The following is a 21,893-nucleotide window of genomic DNA, read 5'->3' on the forward strand; positions in this document are numbered from 1 at the left end:
GAGAGAGCTACGACCAAGTCCTTTTTAGTCTGTACTGATTTTGCTCGGGCTTATTAAAACCGTTGTAAAACCAGGCAAATCTCTAGACTTCAGCGTACCCCCCGGGGAACAAGTAGGCCCGGTTGAGAACTACTGCTCCAGTTTCCTGGTCATTATTTGCCATATGTAATTGCGGTAGCTCGTAGGCGCGCCAGTCTGAGAGCAGAACCCCAGTGTGATGGGCCCTGTCCAAATACAGAACAAAAAATCGGTGCCACTAATTCAAGGAAGGGACTGTTTCCTCTTGGATCCCTGAGCCGGAGTTGCTTTATTCTGGAGCAGAAAAGGCCTGCCTCCTTCGTGATTTCATCAGTCTGGGCAGGGCTTTTATGGCCTTGTGGGATTTTTTTTTAATATCCTTGGCAAAGTTCCGGAGTGAGTGGTGAGTTTGTGTTTTTTTTGTTTTTTGAACAGCCCCTCTCCATGCTGCTCGCAAGCTGCTCTCTTATTACCGCTCACTTCCTGAAAGGAGACTTCTCAGCACAGCCGCGAAGCCAGGAGCTGCTGGCCTCTGACAGCAGAAAGCGTTTCTGCGGTGACTTGGGGAGGGCGACCCACACCCGCGGCCTGGGACGCCTCTGACACTCGCAGGAGGGAGAGAAACGGGAAAGAAGCTTTCGGCTGCACCGGGGAAAGGGAGAGAAACTGACGGACTAGCAGGGGGAGCAGAAGAAAAGGAGCGAAAGGTAACATGCTGTTGTGTTGCAGACCTCTCCAGGGCTGGGCTGGGGGGCATGCCGGGGGGGTTACGCAGATGTTCTCTGAAATCCAAATGCTCCGGGGTTGAAGGAATGAGGCTGAGGAATCCTGCATGCTGGAAAACCATTTATGAGAATGAAAACCATGTTCACCCGGCTCCACCATTCAGAGTTTCCATAAAAACGCCGGCTTGTGTTTCGGTGTCTGCACACGGCAGGACGCAGGCATTTGCTCTGGCTCTTTCTTTCTCTCTCCCAAATGCACCAGGCCAGTTCTGTGCGGAGCCCTCTGACTGTGAGTGTGCGTCGGTTCTAAGCTCGAGCTCCCTTGTGCGAAACTTTTAATTACCAAGCTGCAAAGCTTTCCCCCGTGCTGCAGAATTATGTGTGCTTAGCTGCCCTCACGCTGCTCTCTCTCTGACTTCTCCTCCACTATGTGGCTTATAAACTGTCTGCCCCAAAAAAGCTACAGTGGCGCTAATTTTGTGATCAGGGTCAGACATTTGGCAGGTCGGACTGGTCACATGGTTCTCGGCCTTGATTAGCTTTTTAAACTTTTTCCCCCCTAACTTAATCCCCTGGAACAAGTGATTTGAAAGGTCAGGGTCGATATTAGCGCTGGGGAAATGCCGGCGGATTAGCTCATTAGCGCGGGACTTGAAGTAGAAAGGAGTTTACAAAAGAGCCGTGGCAATTGCTTTCCACAAAATAGTCGGGAGAGGCACTCGAGGCTGAGCTGGGCTGAGCCCTGGGGACGGGCTGCTCCCCTCCAACTTTGGCTCCAGCGAGGGGCGTGCGGCAAGATTTACATTTTCAAACTGGGGCCAGTTCGGGGGAGGTTCATCTCCGCGACGATTTGGTCAGATCTCACCGGGGCAGCAAGCCGGGAGCTTGCTTGTTTCCTTGGGAGGAGACGCGCTTAGTGGCGTGGCCAGAAGGGATTTCCAGCCCGGCCTGGAAGTCTCAGCAGGGTCGCCGGGTTGGTCGTAACTGGAAAAGCTTCGGAGTCGACGGCGAGTCCTGTGGCAGCGCAGAGCCTCACGAACACAGCGACGGCGGCAGGGCTCTCGTGGGCCCTGCCCGGGCCCTCGGCGGGATGTTCGCCAGTAGCGGCTCGACTGTCAGCTCGGAGCTGGGCAACAGGTGTGCGGCAGGGCGGGGCGGGGCGGCCGCGGGGTCTGCGGTTTCCTTGGGTCCGGCTCCAGCACGGGAGCCGTGGGAAAGGGAAAGGACCGACTGGCCATCGCGCCGGGTCCCCAGCCACCGCCGGGCTCTGCCTGACGCTGCCTTGGCCGGCACTCCCGGTTCCACGCTCTCCCTCAGCTTCCCTGGGGAGACCGGCCCGCTGGGTGGCCGTGTGGGGGGGTCGCGTGGCTGTGCCGCCGAAGTGCAGGGGAGGCACCTTTGCTGGAGCCAAGGGGCCAGGGCTTTGTCCTCTCCCAGCGTGGGTGGGTCGGTCGAGGTGGGCAATAAAACGGCGGCGGCTCGGCGGGGTTAGCCCCACGTGGGCCACTGCCACTGTATGTACCTGCCCCTCCGCAGGCAGGGGCGATCCCGGCCCCCACTGGCCTGCAACGGCGATCCGCCGACAGCGGGAGCTGTCCCCCCAGCTGTGGGGGGGGGGCGGGGCTGGCAGACCAGAGGCAGCCCCCGGGCTGGTCTTTGCACCCCCTGGTCTATATGCTCCAGTGAGTCTTCCATGGTGCCCCGCCCCCCGACCGCACGGGCGTACGAGCATCGCCTCTCACGTGCCGTTTGCCGACACAATTTTGTCCGGCCCTAGGATGTCTGAGAATCGATCCCCGGCTCGAGAGCGCCCTGGCAGAAAGAATCCCTTCCACGCCCCCCCCCCCCCCGGTTGGCTTCGCACCGGTTCACCCAGGCGCTCTCGGTCACGTCCCTTTGGAGCTCTCTGAACGGTCCTTTCCCGCCTTCACATTTACGCTTGGGGGTGAGCGAACTCCTTTGCCCAGGGCGCTGGCCCAGAGCACTTGTCCTTGGGCCCAGAACCGGCCCACCAAGCCCAGCTAGAGAGGGGTTCTACATCCAGAGGGGGCTGTTGGCTGCCTCGGGGCACCCACCTTCTCCCACCCAGACAAGGAATAGCAAAGGGCTTCAAGCAGCCGCGCCAAGTAACCTGCCGGCCTTGATTTCCTGGACGTGTAAAGTGTAGACGTCACAGGTGTCCTTAAAGCGGGGAGGGAACCTCAGACCCGCAGGCCGGACGCAGCCCTCGCTTGCCTGGATCCGGCCCTCGGGGCTCAGGGCTCCCCCCCTAGCACTGGGGAGCCAGCGCCAGTCCCCCCCGCCCCCGCCGCCGCACTGCGTGGCTGCAGCACACGAAATCTGCTAGCCTGGGCCCCCGGGCTCTGGTGTGCGAGGAACGTGGGGAGGGTCTCAGGCGGGGCCCACGTCGGGGGGGGTTGGGGTTTTGTTTGTCGGGTGGTTTTGTTTTTCACTGATGTGCAGCCCCCGGCCCAGAAACGTTTCCCCAGCCCTGCCTGAAGGACTAACAGGTTTGTTTGGGCAGGCCCACCGACCGGGCGAAAGGTGGGGCAATTGCACAGGGGCCTGGCCCTTCAAAGGGGCCCAGAGCTCCCGGCTTCGCGCCCCTTTGAACTGCCCCAGGAGCGCCACTCCCCCACCCCGGGCAGCTTTGAGGACTGAGGGGAGGTCCAGCACCACGGCCCAGGCAGCACTAAGGGGTGACTGACCTAGGCCCCGCCCCTTTTGCCCTCAGCCCCGCCCCTTCCAGGGGCGTGGAGCCAGGCTGCCCTCCCTCCTTCCCCCAGGGCCCGGGTGGCTGGTGTCCCTGCTGTGTTTGGGCGTAAGCTTTCAAGGGTAAAAACCACTTTGTCAGAGGCAAGTGCGAAGGGGATCACCGAGCCCCAGCCAATAGGGTTGCCAGATGGTTTCAACAAAAATCCCGGTGTGACGGACCGGGCCGTGTCTGGGCACAGCTGAGGTTCATCCGCTCAGGGTGAATTGCTCAAATCCAGGGCTTCTTACAGCCCCCGACTGGTGACCTCTCCAAACAGGCCACAAACCAGTCCCACAGAGCACTTCAGCTGCCTGCCTGAAGCCTCCCGAGCAAAACCCCTCCGACACCCCAGCAATATCCGTGCCCCAGATGGCCCCGGGCCTATACACGGGTGGGGGGTCCTAGCACCCAATCCCACCTACCCCGAACAAGTTCTGTCCGGTTCCAAGAAACCAGCCACAGATCCCTGGTCAATTTACCCTCTGGATCTTACCCACAAATCACGCTGGGCCAATCCTTTAGAATCTATATCTAAAGGTTTATTATTACAAGAAAGAAAAGCCTGAGAGTAAGGTTATTAAAGTACAGTACATTACATGCACCGAATCTCCCAGTTCTCGATGCAGGCTCTAGCAGAGATGTTGCAGCTGCTGGTTAAAAGTCCTTATTGCACATCCTACGATCAGGATGGGTTCACAGGTCTTCCAGGCTCTTCAATCCCTGCAGTGCTGCCTCTGGGATGAAGTGCTGAGCTGAGAACAAAATGGCATTGACCACATGGCCTCTTTTATCCCCTTCCTGGCCTCTTCTTGTATGCAGCAAGTCACCTGGTCAGAGGCCAATCTCTATGTTCCCTGCCGGCTGCCCTCAGGTGACAAATCCCATTCTTTGGGTGTGTCCATAGCCTATTGAGAGTCATTGTTCCACAGGGCTTTGCTACTCAGCCTGTCCATAGCCATGCTTAACCACATTCACAGAAATATTAGGCTTCCACACAGATTACAGATTCCTACCTACACACATACACATTATACACTCACATAAATAGCGTACATAAGATCAACAAACAATAATCTCCCATTCAATACCCCACATGGCTCCCCCCACACCAATTTCTGGGGCCAACACCCCCACCTAGGGGTGCAGCAGCGATCTGGCTGCTTCCCTCCAATTCAGCAACGTGACACCCGGACACACTTGACATTGCATCACAATCGACATCCCAGCTGATCTAGAACAGCCCCCGGTTCTGGTCTCTCCATGTGTTTCCCGAACAGAAAACTCGAAAACTGAACTGTCCGGTTCAAAACCAGACACCTGGCGACCCTACCGGCCAATGGGGGAAGAAAACTCTCTGCCCCTTTGAGCAGTGGGGTGGCCCAGCGGGGGGGAGAGCTGCCCACCAGGGCAGGAGACGATGGGCACTGTGCTGCTCCGAGGCTTCCTCTGGCAACGGCAGGAAGATCATCCAGACGAGTGTTCCTCCTCTTAGGCGCTGGGTTACGTCTGAGGACGATTGAAATCGGCAAGAGTCGCTTTCGCTGACTGTTGATTGTCTGGTCCAGTTGTGGGTTTCCAGCCCTTCCATTTTCAGCCCTCCTAAGAAAAGTCCCGAAAGGTTGAACTCTCTAGTCCAGCGCTTTCTGGCCCGGCGACGGCTGTGGCGAGGCAGGTTTCAGCGAGCCGGGCGTCCGCTCTTCATGGGGGCGGCCGAGTGTCCCGTGGGCCCTTAATGTTTGTTTGCAGCCACCAGGCCTGGCTCTCAGGGCTCTGATTGCAGCGGCAGTGCTGGTAAGGCTGCTAGACAACATTGACCTCCTGTGGTCCGGCAAGTTCTCTGGTTCGGCGCCGCTCAGGTCCCGAGGGTGCCGCTCTAGGGAGGCTCAGCCTGGAAGGGGACTCCGGTGGAGATCTGAGATGGCCTTTGTGCCTGCGGTTCCAGGAGTTTTGCCATTTATTTCAGACACACCAGGATTTCCTCTGGCGGTCGCAGCCCCAACCAAAGGACCAGTTCAAGCCTGTGTCGGGCTGCAGCCCAAAGTCGTCAGCTCCGGGGTCTCAGCAGTGGCTCGGCTCACATAGCACCTGGCATGGCCTTTGGGTTGCAGCCCCCTCCTTAGAAACCCACAAGTCACAGCACATGCTGCCTCCCCCATCACATCTACGTCATCTGGCTCGCTTGCCTCCTCCAGGGGAGGAAGGGACCCGAAGGGCTTGGCAAGGAGAGCATTGGAGGATCCCATCCGAAGAGGCTTTGGAGCCCAGAGCAGAAGGCTGGAGACGTGACAGGCAAGCCCTGATCCATCAGAGCCCCAGAACTCAGGGCCCAACAGGCCAGACTGCCACCAGCTGGGCCTTCGCCCCTTTCCCCTCTTCCTTCAACTCTCGCCACCCGACATGCTCCAGCCAGGAAGAGCGGGGCTTGGCCACCATCTGTCGCACGGGACTTGGTGGGGCCCGTCGGGGAGGGCGGGGGGCCGTGTCTACACCAGGCAATGATTTCGAAATGACTAAATTCGACTTAACTCCCAATTTAACAAACTCAGACTAGCGTGGCCACGCTGGGGAAGCCTCAAACTGAGTCCGGGGCAGGCTCGGTTAACGTGGCCGTGCTACCTCGACTCGGAGGCTCTGGGGAGCAGTTCCTTCCAGCGGCCCCAAGCAGCGGCACCGGAGCCCACGCGGCCGCTGGCTCGAAACTGCTATTTTGTAATTAGCGTCACTCCCGATGAAAAGCAGGAGGGCAGATTTTGAATTAAGCGGCCCCGTATTTCGACAACGGGCCTGGCACTGGGGAGACTCCCCTTGTAAATTTGACCTGAGGGGGGTTGTTTTGAAACAAAGCCCTAGTGCAGGCCGGGGTGCCCAGCGCCCAGCTCGGAGAATGATTGTGCGAGTCGCAGGGCCGCGGAGGAGGGAGCCCTCAGTCGAGTGCACCCTCCACCAGCGGGGGGGAGCTCCCCTTCAGTGTATTGTCCGACCCATTTGGAAGTGATGCCAACAGCGCACGCCATGGCCGGTCCCCTCCCGTCAGCTCGCAGATCACAGCATCAGGAAGTGACCAACCTGATTGGGGCTGTGTGGACGTGGGGAAGTCTGATAGACCCTGACTTTAGCAAGACTTTTGATACAGTCTCCCACAGGACTCTTGCCAGCAAGTGAAGGGAGTATGGGTTGGATACGTGGGCTGTAAGATGGGTAGAAAGCTGGCTAGACGGTCGGGCCCAACGGATAGTGATCTGCTTGGCGGTCAGTTTCTAGCGGAGTGCCCCAAGGTTCGGTTCTAGGACTGGCTTGGTTCAACATCTGTATTGATGACCTAGATGAGGGGATGGATTGTACTCTCAGCAAGTTTGCGGATGACACTGAGCTAAGGGGAGAGGTAGATACGCTGGAGGGCAGGGATAGGGTCCAGAGTGACCTGGACAGATCGGAGGATTGGGCCAAAAGAAATCTGATGAGGTTCAACAAGGACAAGTGCAGAGTCCTGCCCTTGGGACGGAAGAATCCCAAGCATTGGTACAGGCTGGGGACCGACTGGCTGGGTAGCAATTAGGCAGAAAAGGACCTGGGGGTTATAGTGGGTGAGAAGCTGGATAGGAGTCAACAGGGCGCTTGTAGCCAAGAAGGCAAATGGAATATTGGGCTGCGTTAGGAGGAGCATTGCCAGCAGATCCAGAGAAGTGATTATTCCTCTCTATTCAGCTCTGGTGAGGCCGCATCTGGAGTATTGTGTCCAGTTCTGGGCCCCCCACTACAAAAAAGATGTGGACGCATTGGAGAGGGTCCAGTGGAGGGCAACCAAAATGCTGAGGGGGCTGGGACACATGACCTGCGAGGAGAGGCTGAGAGATTTGGGTTTGTTCAGTCTGCAGAAGAGCAGAGGGAGGGGGATTTGAGAGCAGCCTGCAACTCCCTGAAGGGGGTTCCAAAGAGGCTGGAGAGAGGCTGGTCTCAGTAGTGACACATGGCAGAGCAAGGAGCAATGGGCTCAAGTTGCAGTGGGGGGGGCTAGGTTGGATATTAGGAAAAACTCTTTCCCTAGGCAGGTGGGGAAGTGCTGGGATGGGTTCCCGGGGGGGGGGGGGGTGGAATCTCCATCCCTGGAGGTGTTTAAGTCCCAACCTGACCAAGCCCTGGCTGGGCTGATTGAGTTGGGCTGGTCCTGCCTTGGGCAGGGGGCTGGACTCGGTGACTCCTGAGGTCCCTGCCCGCCCGGGGGTTCTAGGATACTAAATGTTTCCTGCTAGGGTCCGTCGACAGAGCCATGTAGATTAGTTTACGCGAAAAAGGGAAATGAAGCGGCGATTTAAATCATCGCCACTTCATTTAAATCAAAATGGCCGCCGCGCTGTGGCGAGCAGCTGATTGTTGCACAGCGAGACAGTCTAGACGGGGATCTGCTGACCCCAGAACCCTTCGTCGGCAGATCCTGTCAGCCTCGTGTCCATCACGGAGCCAGGCTAGACACACCCCTAGGTCATGAAAATTCTCCTTTGTTTAGTTTCATCCCATAAGTGCTGGTGGGTGATACCTGCTCAGAACGCCCTACGTCCCCTCCCCAGCGTTCCTCACGGCCGCACATGAAGAATCTGACTCCCGCCACCTCCTCATCAGAGCTGTTCAGTGGCCGCTCATCTGTTCAGCCACCACCCGGCTCTGGCCCTAGCTTCAGCCCTTCCCCAAGGCTGGAGCTGTGGGCCACGTGACATGTGGCAGCTTCTCCGGCTGCCCCAGCCAGGGCAGAGCCACGTCGTGGGCGGCCAACAGTCGTGGCTTTTCCAGTGGCCCCGGCCGGGGCAGAGCTGCAGATGCCTCGTGGGCAGCCAGTGGCGGCTTCTCCAGTGGCCCTGGCCGGGGACAGAGCTGGAGCCGCACGTTGGCTCTGTGTGAAATAAACTGGTGGCCTCCACGTGGGCCTCTCAATCACCAGACTCACAGCCACAGTTGCCCATCTTGGGGCCAGATCTCAGCGGCGGAGGCAGGAGGCCTGCTGCCCGGGCCCAGCTAGAGAGGTGTGAGCAGGGAGGGGTGCGACAGACCCATCGACTGCCATTAACGAATGCCTGAGCCGGCGGACACGCACTCTCCGCTCGATAGATGTTGTTCTTTTAATATCCAGTCTCGCTCACGCACACACGTAGACACGCCGCGGCTTGTTGGCCGTGGTCTGGGGGCAGATCCCTTTAGATCCAGGTCTGTAAGGAATGGTCTGGCTGGAAGCAGCGGGTGCTGCACACACCGTTCTTATGGGTCTTGGTACGTGTCTGGATCCCCTCCCGCCCCCCCGAGAACGCTTGCCACCTGCTAGACCAGGTAGAGTATTTAAAGTAGCACTCGTGTGCCCTGGAAACGCCCGGGAGTGTTAAGAAATGAGCATTAGCTGTAACTGACCGTTCCAACATGGCAGCTCCTCCTGCCTTCATTTGTTCATAAATAAGGCCAGGAGCAGTAGGTGATGGGTTTCACTTAATGGGAGAATTCATACTCCCTGGATGTACGTTATTGCCTTCGCTATTTATGGACAGCAGTTGAAAACCTAGGTAGCCTGGGTCTTCTATGTAAGGCTCCTGTCATTCTGTGTGGATGTGTGTGTGGGCTTCCACTTGTAGACCTGTGTTTGTGTGTGGCCAAGAGCCTGTGAAACGTGTGTACTTCGAGGTGTGTGTTGTGAATTAGGGGTTGTGTTACTGTGTGTGTTGTTTCCATTCATGTGTGGTGAGAGTATGGGCATTTTTAGGGTACAGTTTTAGTTTCCCCCTCTGTCCGAGCTTGTGGTCAGTGTGTGTTGTCATCTGTGTCCTGTGTGAGTTTGTGTGTCTTTCGGTTCCCATTGGGCTTTCGGTTCCCAGGCTGTGCGTGTTGGTGTGTAGTCCCATAGGAAGAGTGTGTTAGCGTGGGTCAGTGGTGTGTGGGGTTATTTTGGGTGCTTGAGTTTCTGTGCGGCCTCGGGGCGGGGACAGAACGGACCCAGGGAAATGAAGTGTTCTAAGACCGTTCCCTTCAAAGCTCTGTTTAGGCCTCACTTCACAGCAATGATCAGATGGGTTTAGCTGGCACATCCCGGCCCTGGTTGGGAGATGTTAAAAGGGAAAAGACCAAGCTGGGTGGTTTTCAGGGGGTGGGTGCAGGGTCTTGCACCGCGTTCCTTATCCCTTGCTTTAGTATTTGTTCTTACATAACAATTAGCATTGATGCATTTATCGACATTGTCAGTAACTGGCGGGTGCAACGGTGGCGCACGTCCCACCAGGCGCACGTCACCTCGATCGTGGTGCACAAGACAAAACTCACTCGACTCACGGGTGGAAAGTCTTAGCGGGCCAGCAATATCCGTGCCCCAGATGGCCCCAGGCCTCATACACAGGTGGGGGGGTCTTAGAACCCAATCTCACCTACCCTGAACAAGTTCTGTCCAGTTCCAAGAAACCAGCCACAGATCCCTAGTCAATTTACCCTCCGGATCTTACCCACACATCACGCTGAGCCAATCCTTTAGCATCTAACATCTAAAGGTTTATTGCTACCAGAAAGAAAAGCATGAGGCTGTGTATAGACTGGCAAGTTTTTCCGCCGCTGTCTACACTGGCCGCTTGAATTTCCGCGAGAACACTGACAATCTCATGTAAGAAATCAGTGCTTCTTGTGTAAATACTATGCTTCTCCCGTTCGGGCAAAAGTCCTTTTGTGCAAAAGGGCCAGTGTAGACAGCTCAGATTTGTTTTGTACAAAAAAGCCCTGATTGCGAAAATCGCAATCAGGGCTTTTTTGCACAAAAGCGCGTCTAGATTGGCACGGACACTTTTCCTCAAAAAGTGCTTTTGCGGAAAAGCATCTGTGCCAATCTAGATGCTCTTTTCCACAAATGCTTTTAATGGAAAACTTTTCCATTAAAAGCATTTGTCGAAAATCATGCCAGTCTAGACGTAGCCTGAGAGTAAGGTTGTTAAAGGATAATACTTTACATGCATCGAATCTCCCAGTTCTCAATGCAGGCTCTAGCAGGGCTGTTACAGCTGCTGGCTTAGAAGTCCTTAGTTGCACATCCTAGGATCAGGATGGGTCCACAGTTCTTTCCAGCTCTTCGATCCCTGCACTGCTGCCTCTGGGATGAAGTGCTGAGCTGAGTCCCAAGATGGAGTCAGCCACATGGCATCTTTATACCTCCTTCCTGGTCTCTTCTTGGCCGCAGCAGGTCACCTGGCCAGTGGCCTATCCCTGTGTCCCCTGCTGGTAGCCCTTAGGTGTGGGTCACCATTCCCGACGTGTGTCCTTGGCCTATTGAGTGCTATTGTCCCACAGGGCCTTGCTAATTAGCATGTCCATAGGCCGGGCTCTGCCCAATGCTCAACCACATTCAGAGAGACTTCCCGTCTCCATACAGGTTACAGATTCCTAACTCCACACACAGACATTATACAGATCTATGAAGAGCAGATACAGAATCAGAAGTAAGCTTTTGCTTGACCCCTCACATGGTCCCCGTTGTACCACTTTTGGGGCGAACACCCCCCCATGGGTGCAGCAGTGACCCGGCTGCTCCCCTCACAATCCAAAAACATGACAAGGGGTCAGAGTGGACCACAAGTTGAACTTGAGTCAACAGTGTGACCCTGTTGCAACACAGCAAACATGATTGTGGGCTGCATTAACAGGCGTGTTATGAGCAAGACACGAGGAGTCATAATTCTACTCTACTCTGCGCTGGTTAGGCCTCCTGCAATGAGGAGTAACGGTCAGCCGAATTAGGGGCTTTAGTTCGAACTACCTAGCCTGTGCCGCGTGTAGCCGCAGGCAGGGATTCCGAACTACCGGGCATTTAAAAATGGCGGCGCCCGGGAACATGCAAATAAAGCCTGGGATATTTTAATCCCGGGCTTCATTTGCACGTTTGAATGACTACATTAGCCACCCTACTTCGAACTAGGGTGGCTAGTGTAGACATACCCTAAGGGAAGACTGAAAGAATTAGGCTTGTTTAGTTTGGAAAAGAGAAAACTGAGAAGGGACATAAGAAACATGAGAACGGCCAGACTGGGTCAGACCAAAGGTCTGTCCAGCCCAGTGTCCTGCCTGCTGATAGTGGCCAATACCTGGTGTCCCAGAGGGAGGGATCACAACAGGTAATCCTCACGTGATTCCTCCCGTCACCTATTCCCTGTTAAAGTCCTGGCCGTCACCACATCCTCTGGCAAGGAGTTCCCCAGGTTGACTGTGCGCTGAGTGAAGAAAAACTTCCTTTTATTTGTTTTAAACCTGCTGCCTATTCATTTCATTTGGTGACCCCTAGTTCTGGTATTGTGAGAATAAATAAATAACTTTTCTGTATTCACTTTTTCTATACCAGTCATGATTTTATAGACCTCTATCATATCCCCCTTTAGTCTCGTCTTTCTAAGCTGAAAAGTCCAAGTCTTCTTAACCTCTCTTCGTATGGGACCCGTTCCAAACCCGATAGCAGTTTTCAAATATCTAAGGGTACGTCTACACTACAGCGCTAATTCGAACTAACTTAGATCGAATTAGTTAATTCGAACTAAGCTAATTTGAACTAACGCGTCTAGAACTAAAAACTAGTTCGAATTAGCGTTTTGCTAATTCGAACTAGCATGTCCACATTAAGTGGACCCTGAACTGGGCTTAAGGATGGCCGGAAGCAGTGCCGGCAGGGCATCAGATGAGGACTTAGAGCGTGGAGATGCTGTCTCAGGCTAGCCGAGGGCTGCGCTTAAAGGGACCCGACCCCCACCCCGGACAGACAGTTCTCAGGGGTACCCCGCTTGCAAACCAGTCCTGGCTTGGAGTGCCCGGAGTGCCCACACTGGGCACATCACAGCACTCGGCCATCAGACCGGCTGCACTTGCCGCAGGCTGCCATCTGGGGAGAGGGGGCAATTGGGGGGCTGCAGCAGAGCTTCCACCCCCAGAAGCCCGCAGAGCCAGCCCAGTCCTCCCCATCGGGGGCTCGTACCCCATTCCTCCCTCACCTCCTTCCACTTACCCTTCCCTAGCCCCTTTTCTTGATGTACAAAATAAAGGACAATTGTGTTCAAAAATGGAATCTGTCTTTATTGAACAAAACTGGGGGAGACTGGGAAAAGGAGGTGGGAGAGGGGAAGAGAGAGGCTGGGAGAGGGGAGGGCAACTACAATGATCAGGGGTTGGGAACAGGTCCCTTATGAAGAGAGGCTAAAGAGACTGGGACTTCTCAGCTTAGAAAAGAGGAGACGGAGGGGGGACAGGATAGAGGTCTCTAAAAGCAGGAGTTGGGTGGAGAGGGTGCATACAGAAAAGTTCTTCATTAGTTCCCATAAAGAAGGACTAGAGGACACCAAAGGAAAGGAATGGGTAGCAGGCTTCAAACTAGTAACAGAAAGTTGTTCTTCACAAAGCAAAGAGTAAACCTGTGGAACTCCTTGCTGCAGGAGGCTGTGAAGGCTACAACTAGAACAGAGTTTAAAGGGACGTGAGATCAAGTCATGGAGGTTGGGTCCATGGAGTGCTATTAGCCAGGGGGGAGGAGTGGTGTCCCTGCCCAAGGTTTGTGGAAGGCTGGAGAGGGATGGCACGAGACAAATGGCTTGGTCACTGTCTTCGGTCCATCCCCTCCAGGGTCCCTAGGGTTGGCCGCTGTCAGCAGACAGGCTACTGGGCTAGATGGACCTTTGGTCTGACCCAGGACGGCCATTGTAAGCTCAGGGCTCAGGGTCGAGGGTCTCAGTGGACCCCCTTGATTTTCATGCACACCTGCTCCTGGGTGGCCAGGCTGGCAGCTCTCCTGCCCTAGCCGGCCACTTTCCTGTGCCTAGTGCGGAGATCGTGGACAAGGTCCACGATGTCTGCACTAGCCCAGGCGGGTGCCCACCTCTTGCGGTCCCGGGCAAGCTCCAGGGAGCCGCTAGCCTGGTCCCGGGAAGAGGGGGAGGGCTGGGGGGCATCGGGTTGCTGGATCAAGCCGTGCCAGGCGCAGGGTCCGCTGGCTGGGTGCTGGCAGGCTTGCACCTGGCACGGGCACCGTAGCCAGCCCGTGCCCCTTTAACGGGTCCGGGGCTGGGAGGGGGGCATAGAGTTTCCCTGGTGTTGGCCAGAGTGGCCACCAGGGAAAGCTGGGGAGGGCTAGCCTCCCACTAGTTCGAATTAAGGGGCTACACACCCCTTAATTCGAACTAGCTAGTTTGAACTAGGCTTAGTCCTCGTAAAATGAGGTTTTCCTAGTTCGAACTAAGCGCTCCGCTAGTTCGAATTAAGTTCGAACTAGCGGAGCGCTAGTGTAGCGCCTAGGAAAGTTAGTTCAAACTAACGTCTGTTAGTTCGAACTAACTCTGTAGTGTAGACATACCCTAAAAGGGTGTCACAAGGAGGAGGGAGAAAAGTTTTCTCCTTGGCCTCTGAGGATAGGACAAGAAGCAATGGGCTTAAACTGCAGCAAGGGAGGTTTAGGTTGGACATTAGAAAAAACTTCCTACCTGTCAGGGTGGTTAAACACTGGAATAAATTGCCGAGGGAGGTTGTGGAATCTCCGTCACTGGAGACATTTAAGAGCTAGACAGACATATGTCTGGGATGAGCTAGAGGGTGCTTAGTCCTGCCACGGGGGCAGGGGACTGGACTTGATGACCTCTCAAGGTCCCTTCCAGTCCTAGTGTGCTTGATTCTACGATGCTCTCTGTCAGCTGAGATAGCAATAAATACATGTTCCATCTACCCCGTGTGCTCACACATGCTGAGAGGCTGAGGGCTTGGGGCTTGTTTAGTCTGCAGAAGAGAAGAGTGAGGGGGGATTTGAGAGCAGCCTGCACCTCCCTGAGGGAGGTCCCAAAGAGGATGGGGAGAGGCTGTTCTCAGTGGGGGCAGGTGGCAGAAGGAGCAATGGGCTCAAGTTGCAGTGGGGGAGGTCTAGGTTGGATATTAGGAAAAGCTATTTCCCGAGGAAGGGGGGAAGCGCTGGGCTGGGTTCCCTGGGGAGGGGGTGGAGTCTCCATCCCTAGAGGTGTTTAAGTCCCAGTTTGACCCAGCCCTGGCTGGGCTGAGTGAGTTGGGTTGGCCCTGCTCTGTGCCGGGGGCTGGACTTGGCTCCTGGGGACTCTGTCCGCCCTGGGGGTCTGTGTAGACCGCGCACACACAGCCAGACACGTCGAGGTGGCAAGCACATGGCTAGATGATGCAGGAGAGTGCAGCTAGCTCGTGTGTGTTCCCACCTGCGTGCAGGGCTGACGCACACTAGCGGGCACATACACATAGCTGATGTCAGGGGCACACGTAGCTGGTACACTAGTACGTAGTAGCGAGCGTGCACCCGTGCTCGGATGCTTGTGCACGCCCATGCGCGCACACACGGCGATGGCAGATGCCCTCGATCGGTGCCGGCCTGTTCTCTAGTTCACTGCCGTTTTGTAACGGCTGAAGGCAGTGCGGTGGCTGGGGGCCAGCAAGTCTGGGTCGGATGGAACGGCTCCAGGCCATTGCATAACTCCTGTCTGAGAGGGGACCGGCATGGGAACGCTTCGCTTCCTCTCCTTAAAGGAAAAGGTGTCCTGGGACCGGCCTCTCCCTTGAGGGCAGGGCAGGAGCCCCTAGTGTCCCTCTGTCTGTAGCTGTCTCACCTCTGGCCTAGGAGGTCGACCTGTGCAGCCCAACGACCAGGCACTGGGCACTGCCGTGTGAGGGGGGGGGCGCTGCCCACCTAGGGGCTCTGTCCCCAGGAATAACGGCCCTTACACCTCCCAGGGGAGGCTCTCGACCCGCCGTGCAAGGGGGCTGCAGAAATAACATGAAGGAAGCAGGGGCACAGATAGGTTAAGTGATTCCGCCAACATCATTCAGCAAGTCAGTGGCGGAACAGGGAAGGGACTCCAGGGTTCCCTGTCCCTTGTCCTTGTTTCTGTTGCTTCCCACTACGGCGTGGTGCCTTCCGGCCCACACTGGGGAAGTGAAGCCCTGGTTTCCTGGCTAACCAGGGCTGGATCCTCAGCAACTTCTGCCTTTGCTCCCTGCTTGGGGCTGCTTGGGGAGGGAGAGAGGGGGCCGAGGGTAGCAGAGTCCTGAGGAGAACAAGCCCTCGCAGGCCACCAGCCAGGGCAGCTCTGGAGAAGCAGCTCATGAGCAGCCAAGCCACTGCAGCTGGGATGCTCCGAAGCCTCCCCGGGGCGGCTTGGCCCCTTCCCAGAGCCAGGAGGATGCAGGGAGCCGGCAGGCCGGGAGCCGGGAAGAAACAGGACCAGCGTTGAGGGTTCAGCTTCAAGGGGCAGCCGGCAGTGTGGTCCTGAGAGGCTTTTTCCAGGCCTGCTCTTTCCCGCTTGCCAGGCAGGAGGCCAGAGCCGGCTGGGGTCCCTGCGGTCCTCCCTCCCTGTCAGCGCCTCACGACCTCTCCGTACAGCCCCCTCTGCGTCCAGAGACAGCCCCAGGCTGGTGTGGCCGGGTGGCCGGCTGGCTGCTACCCTGCGCCGGAGAATGGAACGGTGTGGCGCACTCAGCGCGATGGCGAAGGCGCTCGGACGCTGCCCTGGTGGGCATCGGTAGCAGCCCAGTGCTAGACAGCCCTCTGCACGGGGGCGGGCAACGGAGGTAACCCCTGACAGGCGCACACCCCAGTCATGTCTGGAGCCGGAAACCGATTCCCCCACGGGACACTGCTCCTGGCAAGAGGCAGGCTCCCTGGCTCGTTCCTCCAACTTGTAACAAGCAACTTGCTAACCGTGAGCCCTGCGAGACCTTCCCGAGAGGCAAAGCTACTTGGTGGGATTTGGACTGGGCTAAAAACTCAGGAGAGGGCTCCTTTTTCCTAACACAACAATTACATTTCATTTTGAACAGCCCCGTGGTTTATGATTTTTCACTTCAAAACAGACCTCGTGCCTCTCATCCTGCCAGAGCGCCAATCGGATTCAGCCACACAGTGCCATGTGGCTGGCTGTTTCAGCCGCGCGGTGCCACGTTGCCAGTCGGGTTCAGCCTCGTGGTAGGAATAAGACCCTTTGAAGTAGGAATAAGACCCTCCGGAAAAGGGCACTTTTTCCGGAGGATCGGGGCCAGTCTAGACGCTCTTTTCCGGCTTTTTTAAAAGCCGGAAAAAAGCGGCGGACATTTTTATTTAAATGCCGCGGGGGATATTTAAATCCCCCGCGGATTTCCCTACGACGACTCGTGAAATTTACATGCCCCTTCCAGAAGAGGGGCCAGTGTAGACGTAGCCCATATGTATAGTCGCCCATTGTCTGAGTCTGTAACGCTGACGTACCTGGCCACGCCCCCTGGCTGTGTACGATTAGCGCCCCGCCCCCCTTCCCCTCCCTCCATGGCGGTTCGGCCGAGCGCTGCGCCGCTCAGCTGGGCCCGGCGGGGGCGCCACCACCCAGCTGGGCCCGGCAGGAGTGCTGCAGCCACAGAGGGAGGGGAAGGGGGGCGGAGCTGGCCGGAATGGGGGCAGGAAGCAGAGCTGGGGGGAATCGGGGGCTGTGGGACTGGAGGGGAGGACAGGGGGGGCCTGGAGGAAGGGGGGAGGGAAGCAGCGTTGGCGGAGGGGGAGGAGGGCTGTTTCAGGGGGCCGTGGGACTGGCCGGCGGGAAGCTGGGGGGGGATTGGGAGCCGTGGGGCTGGATGGGAGGAGGGGGGTGGGACGCAGACCTGGCGCGGGAGGGTGCAGCCACTAGCCGCAGCCGGACCCCAAACGGCCGCTTGCTCTCTGGCCGTGGCCCAGCTGAGTGGCGCTGGCGCTGCACTGCTCTGCTCAGCTGAGCCCCGGTGGGACAGGAAGGGGGGTGGGGCGGTGATGTACGCTGCCGGGGGCGGGGCCGTGTACGTCACCAGCCCCCTTGCTCCTCCCGCCGTGGCGCTGAGTGGTGCGCCCCTCAGCCTAGCCGCCACGGAGGGAGGGGAAGGGGGTGGGGCGGTGACGTACATGGCCAGGGGGCGGGGCCATTTACGTCACTGCCCCCTCCCCCACTGTGGCTCTCAGCTGAGTGCTGCACCCCTCAGCCGGGCTGCCAGGGGAGCCAGCAGCGCAAGGGGCTGTTTGGGCTCCCCCGGGGTGGGAGGGGAAGGGAGGGCGGTGATGTACATGGCCCCGCCCCCTGGCCACGTACATCACCGCCCCGCCCCCCTCCCTCACGTCAGCCCGGCTGAGCAGGCAGCACTCAGCCAAGTGCCACGGGGGGGGGGGGAGGGGAAGGGGAAGGGGGGCAGGGAGAGGAGGAGAAGAGAAAGGGAGAGTGAGAGGCAGGAGGGGGAGAAGAGAAAGAAAGAGATGAAGAGAGAGGCAGGAGGCGGAGGAGAGCTGGGGGGGGAGGCAGTAGGAGAGAGAGAGAGAGAGAGAGAGAGACAGAGACAGAGTGAGAGAGCTTAGGAGAGAAGATCTGAAAATCCCGTTTTATGACGGGCTACTTGGCTAGTAGAATCATAGAACCATAGAGCTGGAAGGGACCTCCGGAGTCATCGCATCCAGCCCCCTGCCCAAGGCAGGACCAACCCAACTCAACCATCCCAGCCAGGGCTGTGTCAAGCCGGGACTTAAACACCTCTAGGGTATGTCTACACTACCCCGCTAGTTCGAACTAGGAGGGTAATGTATGCATACCGCACTTGCAAATGAAGCCTGGGATTTGAATTTCCCGGGCTTCATTTGCATAAGCGGGGAGCCGCCATTTTTAAAACCCCGCTGGTTCGAACCCCGTGCAGCGCGGCTACACGGGGCTCGAACTAGGTAGTTCGGACTAGGCTTCCTATTCCGAACTACCGGTACACCTCGTGGAATGTGGAACGAGGTGTACCGGTAGTTCGGAATAGAAAGCCTAGTCCGAACTACCTAGTTTGAGCCCCGTGTAGCCGCGCTGCACGGGGTTCGAACCAGCGGGGTTTTAAAAATGGCGGCTCCCCACTTATGCAAATAAAGCCCGGGAAATTCAAATCCCAGGCTTCATTTGCAAGTGCGGTATGCCTACATTACCCCGCTAGTTCGAACTAGCGGGGTAGTGTAGACATACCCCTAGGGATGGAGACTCCAGCCCCTCCCCAGGGAACCCGGCCCAGCGCTTCCTGCCCACCTAGGGGAATAGCTTTTCCTAATGTCCAACCTAGACCCCTCCCACTGTAACTTGACATTCAGCTGCATCTTCCCTGGGCTGCAAGGAGCGCAGCCGGTTGACGGGGCAGTTTGGGTGACGGTGGGTGTTTAGGAGACATCTTGGAGGAAGGAAACTCTCTGGCTGGGTGGTGTCTGCCTGGGATACCTGCGGCCCCAAGCTCCTCCACCCTTCAGGTAATGACCCTCCCAGCCCCCGGTGTTTGGGGAGATGCTGGTGCACGGTGGCACGCAGACTAAGGCCCTGGCTACACCAGTGCTTTTGTCAGTCGGAGGTGTCACATTACCGAATTGGAGGGAAGCAGCCAGATCGCTGCTGCACCCCTAGGTGGGGGTGTTGGCCCCAGAAATTGGTATAAAAGGGAGCCATGTGGGGTATTGAATGGGAGCTTATCGTTTGTTGATCTTATGTACGCTATTTATGTGAGTGTATAATGTCTGTGTGTGTAGGTAGGAATCTGTAATCTGTGTGGAAGCTGAATATTTCTCTGAATGTGGTTAAGCATTGCTATGGACAGGCTGGTTAGCCAGGCCCTGTAGGACAATGGCACTTGATGGACCAAGGACACACCCAAAGAATGGGGGCTGTCACCTGAGAGCAGCCAGCAGGAAACACAGAGATTGGCCTCTGACCAGGTGACCGGCTGCATACAAGAAGAGGCCAGGATGGAGGTATAAAGAGGCCATGTGGTCGATGCCATTTTGTTCTCAGCTCAGCACTTCATCCCAGAGGCAGCACTGCAGGGATCGAAGAGCCTGGAAGACCTGTGAACCCATCCTGATCCTAGGATGTGCAACAAGAACTTTTAAATCAGCAGCTGTAACATCTCTGCTAGAGCCTGCATCGAGGACTGGGAGATTCGGTGCATGTAATGTACTATTCTTTAACAACCTTACTCTCAGGCTTTTCTTTCTTGTGATAATAAACCTTTAGATATAGATTCTAAAGGATTGGCCCAGCGTGATTTGTGGGTAAGGTCCAGAGGGTAAATTGACCCGGGATCTGTGGCTGGTTTCTTGGAACCGGACAGAACTTGTTCGGGGTAGGTGGGATTGGGTGCTAGGACCCACCCACCTGTGTATAGGCCCGGGGCCATCTGGGGCACGGATATTGCTGGGGTGTCGGAGGGGTTTTGCTCGGGAGGCTTCAGGCAGGCTGCTGAAGCGCTCTGTGGGACTGGTTTGTGGCCTGTTTGGAGAGGTCACCAGTCTGGGGGCTGTAAGGAGCCCCGGATTTGAGCAATTTGCCCTGAGCGGACGCCCTCAGCTGTGCCCAGACACGGCCCGGTCCGTCACAGAGGTGTGAAAAACAACCGGCCGACTGACACACGTGTCAGCGACAAAGGTGGACGGAGGAAGGGGAGGAGGGGGGCTGCTTTCCCGCCGACACAGCGGCCACGGCTCGTTGGGGGTGGCTCCGTTGTGCCGGCAGGAGAGCGGCCGCCTGGGAGAGCTTGCCTGCAGCCGCGCAGCGGTGCCGCTAGGAAGCCCCCAGCGCCCCGTGGCCTGGCTGACCTGCCCACGGTGACCCCAGAAGCGCGTGACAGAACCGGGAATCGGAGCCAGGTCCTGCGGGTTCCACGCTAGCCCTCCGGTCCTTCCCCGGGCTGCCTGCTCCTGATCCCACCCCCGCCCCCAGCATCTGGGCAGCAGACTGCTTTGGGGAATGGCTCCGGCCTGCGGTCCTGCCGCCCCGCTGTGCCCATTCATTCCTGGCTTAGCTAAGAGAGCAGCAGCAAACATCTGCCTGGAAGTGCTGCATCCGGGGCTGCCTGTCCTTGTTTTCGCGAGCTGAGGCTGCCTGGCCGGCCGGCGTGGTGGAGGAAGGGGGCCAGGGAGGGGCTCACAAGGATTTCCTCCCACCAGGGCACGCTGGGCACGGACGTCTCTCAGTGCGGGGAAGGGACACCTGACCTCAACACCGGCAACCCTGGATGAGAAGCCAGGATCCTGCGTCTTTAAAAGCATTCGCGCTCCTCGCCTCTGCACTAGGAGGCACCTTGAACCTTCCGCTTGGGCCAAATTGGAGCCCCATATGCTTTCTATTAGCTTCCCATCCAGCCTCCCGAGCCAAAAAGCCAGGCTTTCAGGGAATTCTGTCTGCAGACCCGATGGTGAAATTAGTTACAGTCTTTCTTTCCTTGCTTGCTTTCTCCTAACTTCCCCTTAAAACTCTTCTGCCTCCAGGGGCAGACAAGGCCGGCTGGACTCCAGCCACAGTTCCAAGCGTACCCCTTCTTTCGCGGCTCTCCAAGGGGCTGGGTTTCTGGCGGGGCCGTCTTCATTGTTTTCAACAGAGCCCTGGATCCAGGCAGCCTTCTTGTACTCGCGCAGAGTTCACACAGCGAAAGCCACCTTGGCACAGACAGCTGGGGAGTGTTAGCTCTCCGGTGGCGCCTGCCAAGTACAATGAATTCCTAGGAAAGGAGCAAATCGGAACCGACCCAAGTGAGGCAGGCACGAGGCAAGGAGAGGTCATGCTGTACCCTGTACCTCATTCCTGCCGGAGGTGGCCCGCTTCCCAAGAGCCAACAACGGTACGGCCACCCCCAGGCCCAGATCTGGGGTCCACCGGCCTGCTTCTGCCTGTGGATTATTGACATCTTGAAAGCTCAGACTTGAAACTGACGTGATGGAAAACTTTATACATAGCAAAGAAACTGCGGAGCCGTTGGTCTTCTAGCCTCTCTCCTCCTCGGCTCCTTGTGCGCCTCGTTTGGGGTCTTTCCCTCCCAGGACAAAGGCCCATTGTGGGTCTCAGGAGCGGAGTGCCGTGCCAAAGGGGGTTGTACCACCCTGTGCATGAAGGAAGCAACCCGGGGGCCCTTCCCCCGCTGCAGTTCAGGGGGGTTTTGCTGCCCTGGTTCCCAACCTGCGGGGCTCAAAACAGCCCTTCCTCCCTGTGAGGTCAGGGGTTGAAGGGTTTCCCTGGCTTGGCAGCCTCTGCCAGCCTTTGATCTCTCCGGGAAGGAGGGAGCTGCTAACAGGCATGGGGGGGGGGGAGGTCAGAAGTCCTGGCCACTGCAGCGCAGGGTCCCAGGGAGGAGACAGGAAATAATAGCAGCTTTGAGGAAGCTGGTTCCACAGCAGAAAAACAAGCCGGAGGAGGAGCGTGAAGCCCGGGGGAACATGCCTCAGCCGAGCGGCTTTCTGTCCAGAAACCCTGCAAGTGGGGCAGAGTTGAAGCGCTGGAGTCTGCGAGCTGCCCGGAGTCTAAAAGCGCTGGCTGAGGAGTTCAGGCCACGCTGGGCTTGGGCCTTTGCTTCCCTTTGTCACCAGCCTTGGGGGACTCGTGACGGGCGAGCTCCCGGCTGCTGCG

At 57.3% G+C, this 21,893-nt stretch overlaps 1 protein-coding gene across 5 annotated transcripts in view; it reads left to right on the plus strand.

The window, feature by feature from the left end:
* The first annotated feature begins 290 nt into the window (after positions 1–290).
* Positions 291–21,893, plus strand: part of ADAMTS10 (ADAM metallopeptidase with thrombospondin type 1 motif 10) — a 118,819-nt gene continuing 97,216 nt past the window's right edge. For 2 of the 5 annotated variants that reach the window (XM_075903175.2, XM_075903177.2), the window contains exon 1: positions 295–725. The gene's annotated coding sequence lies outside the window, so the exon portion shown is untranslated. Of the gene's footprint in view, positions 726–774; positions 1,881–21,893 lie in introns of those variants that run through there. The other 3 variants (XR_012896730.2, XM_075903178.2, XM_075903176.2) reach the window with 3 other exon arrangements.

The sequence above is a fragment of the Pelodiscus sinensis genome, chromosome 32 (genome assembly GCF_052426305.1).
Source record: "Pelodiscus sinensis isolate ZL-2025 chromosome 32, ASM5242630v1, whole genome shotgun sequence".
Taxonomy (NCBI): Eukaryota; Metazoa; Chordata; order Testudines; family Trionychidae; genus Pelodiscus; species Pelodiscus sinensis.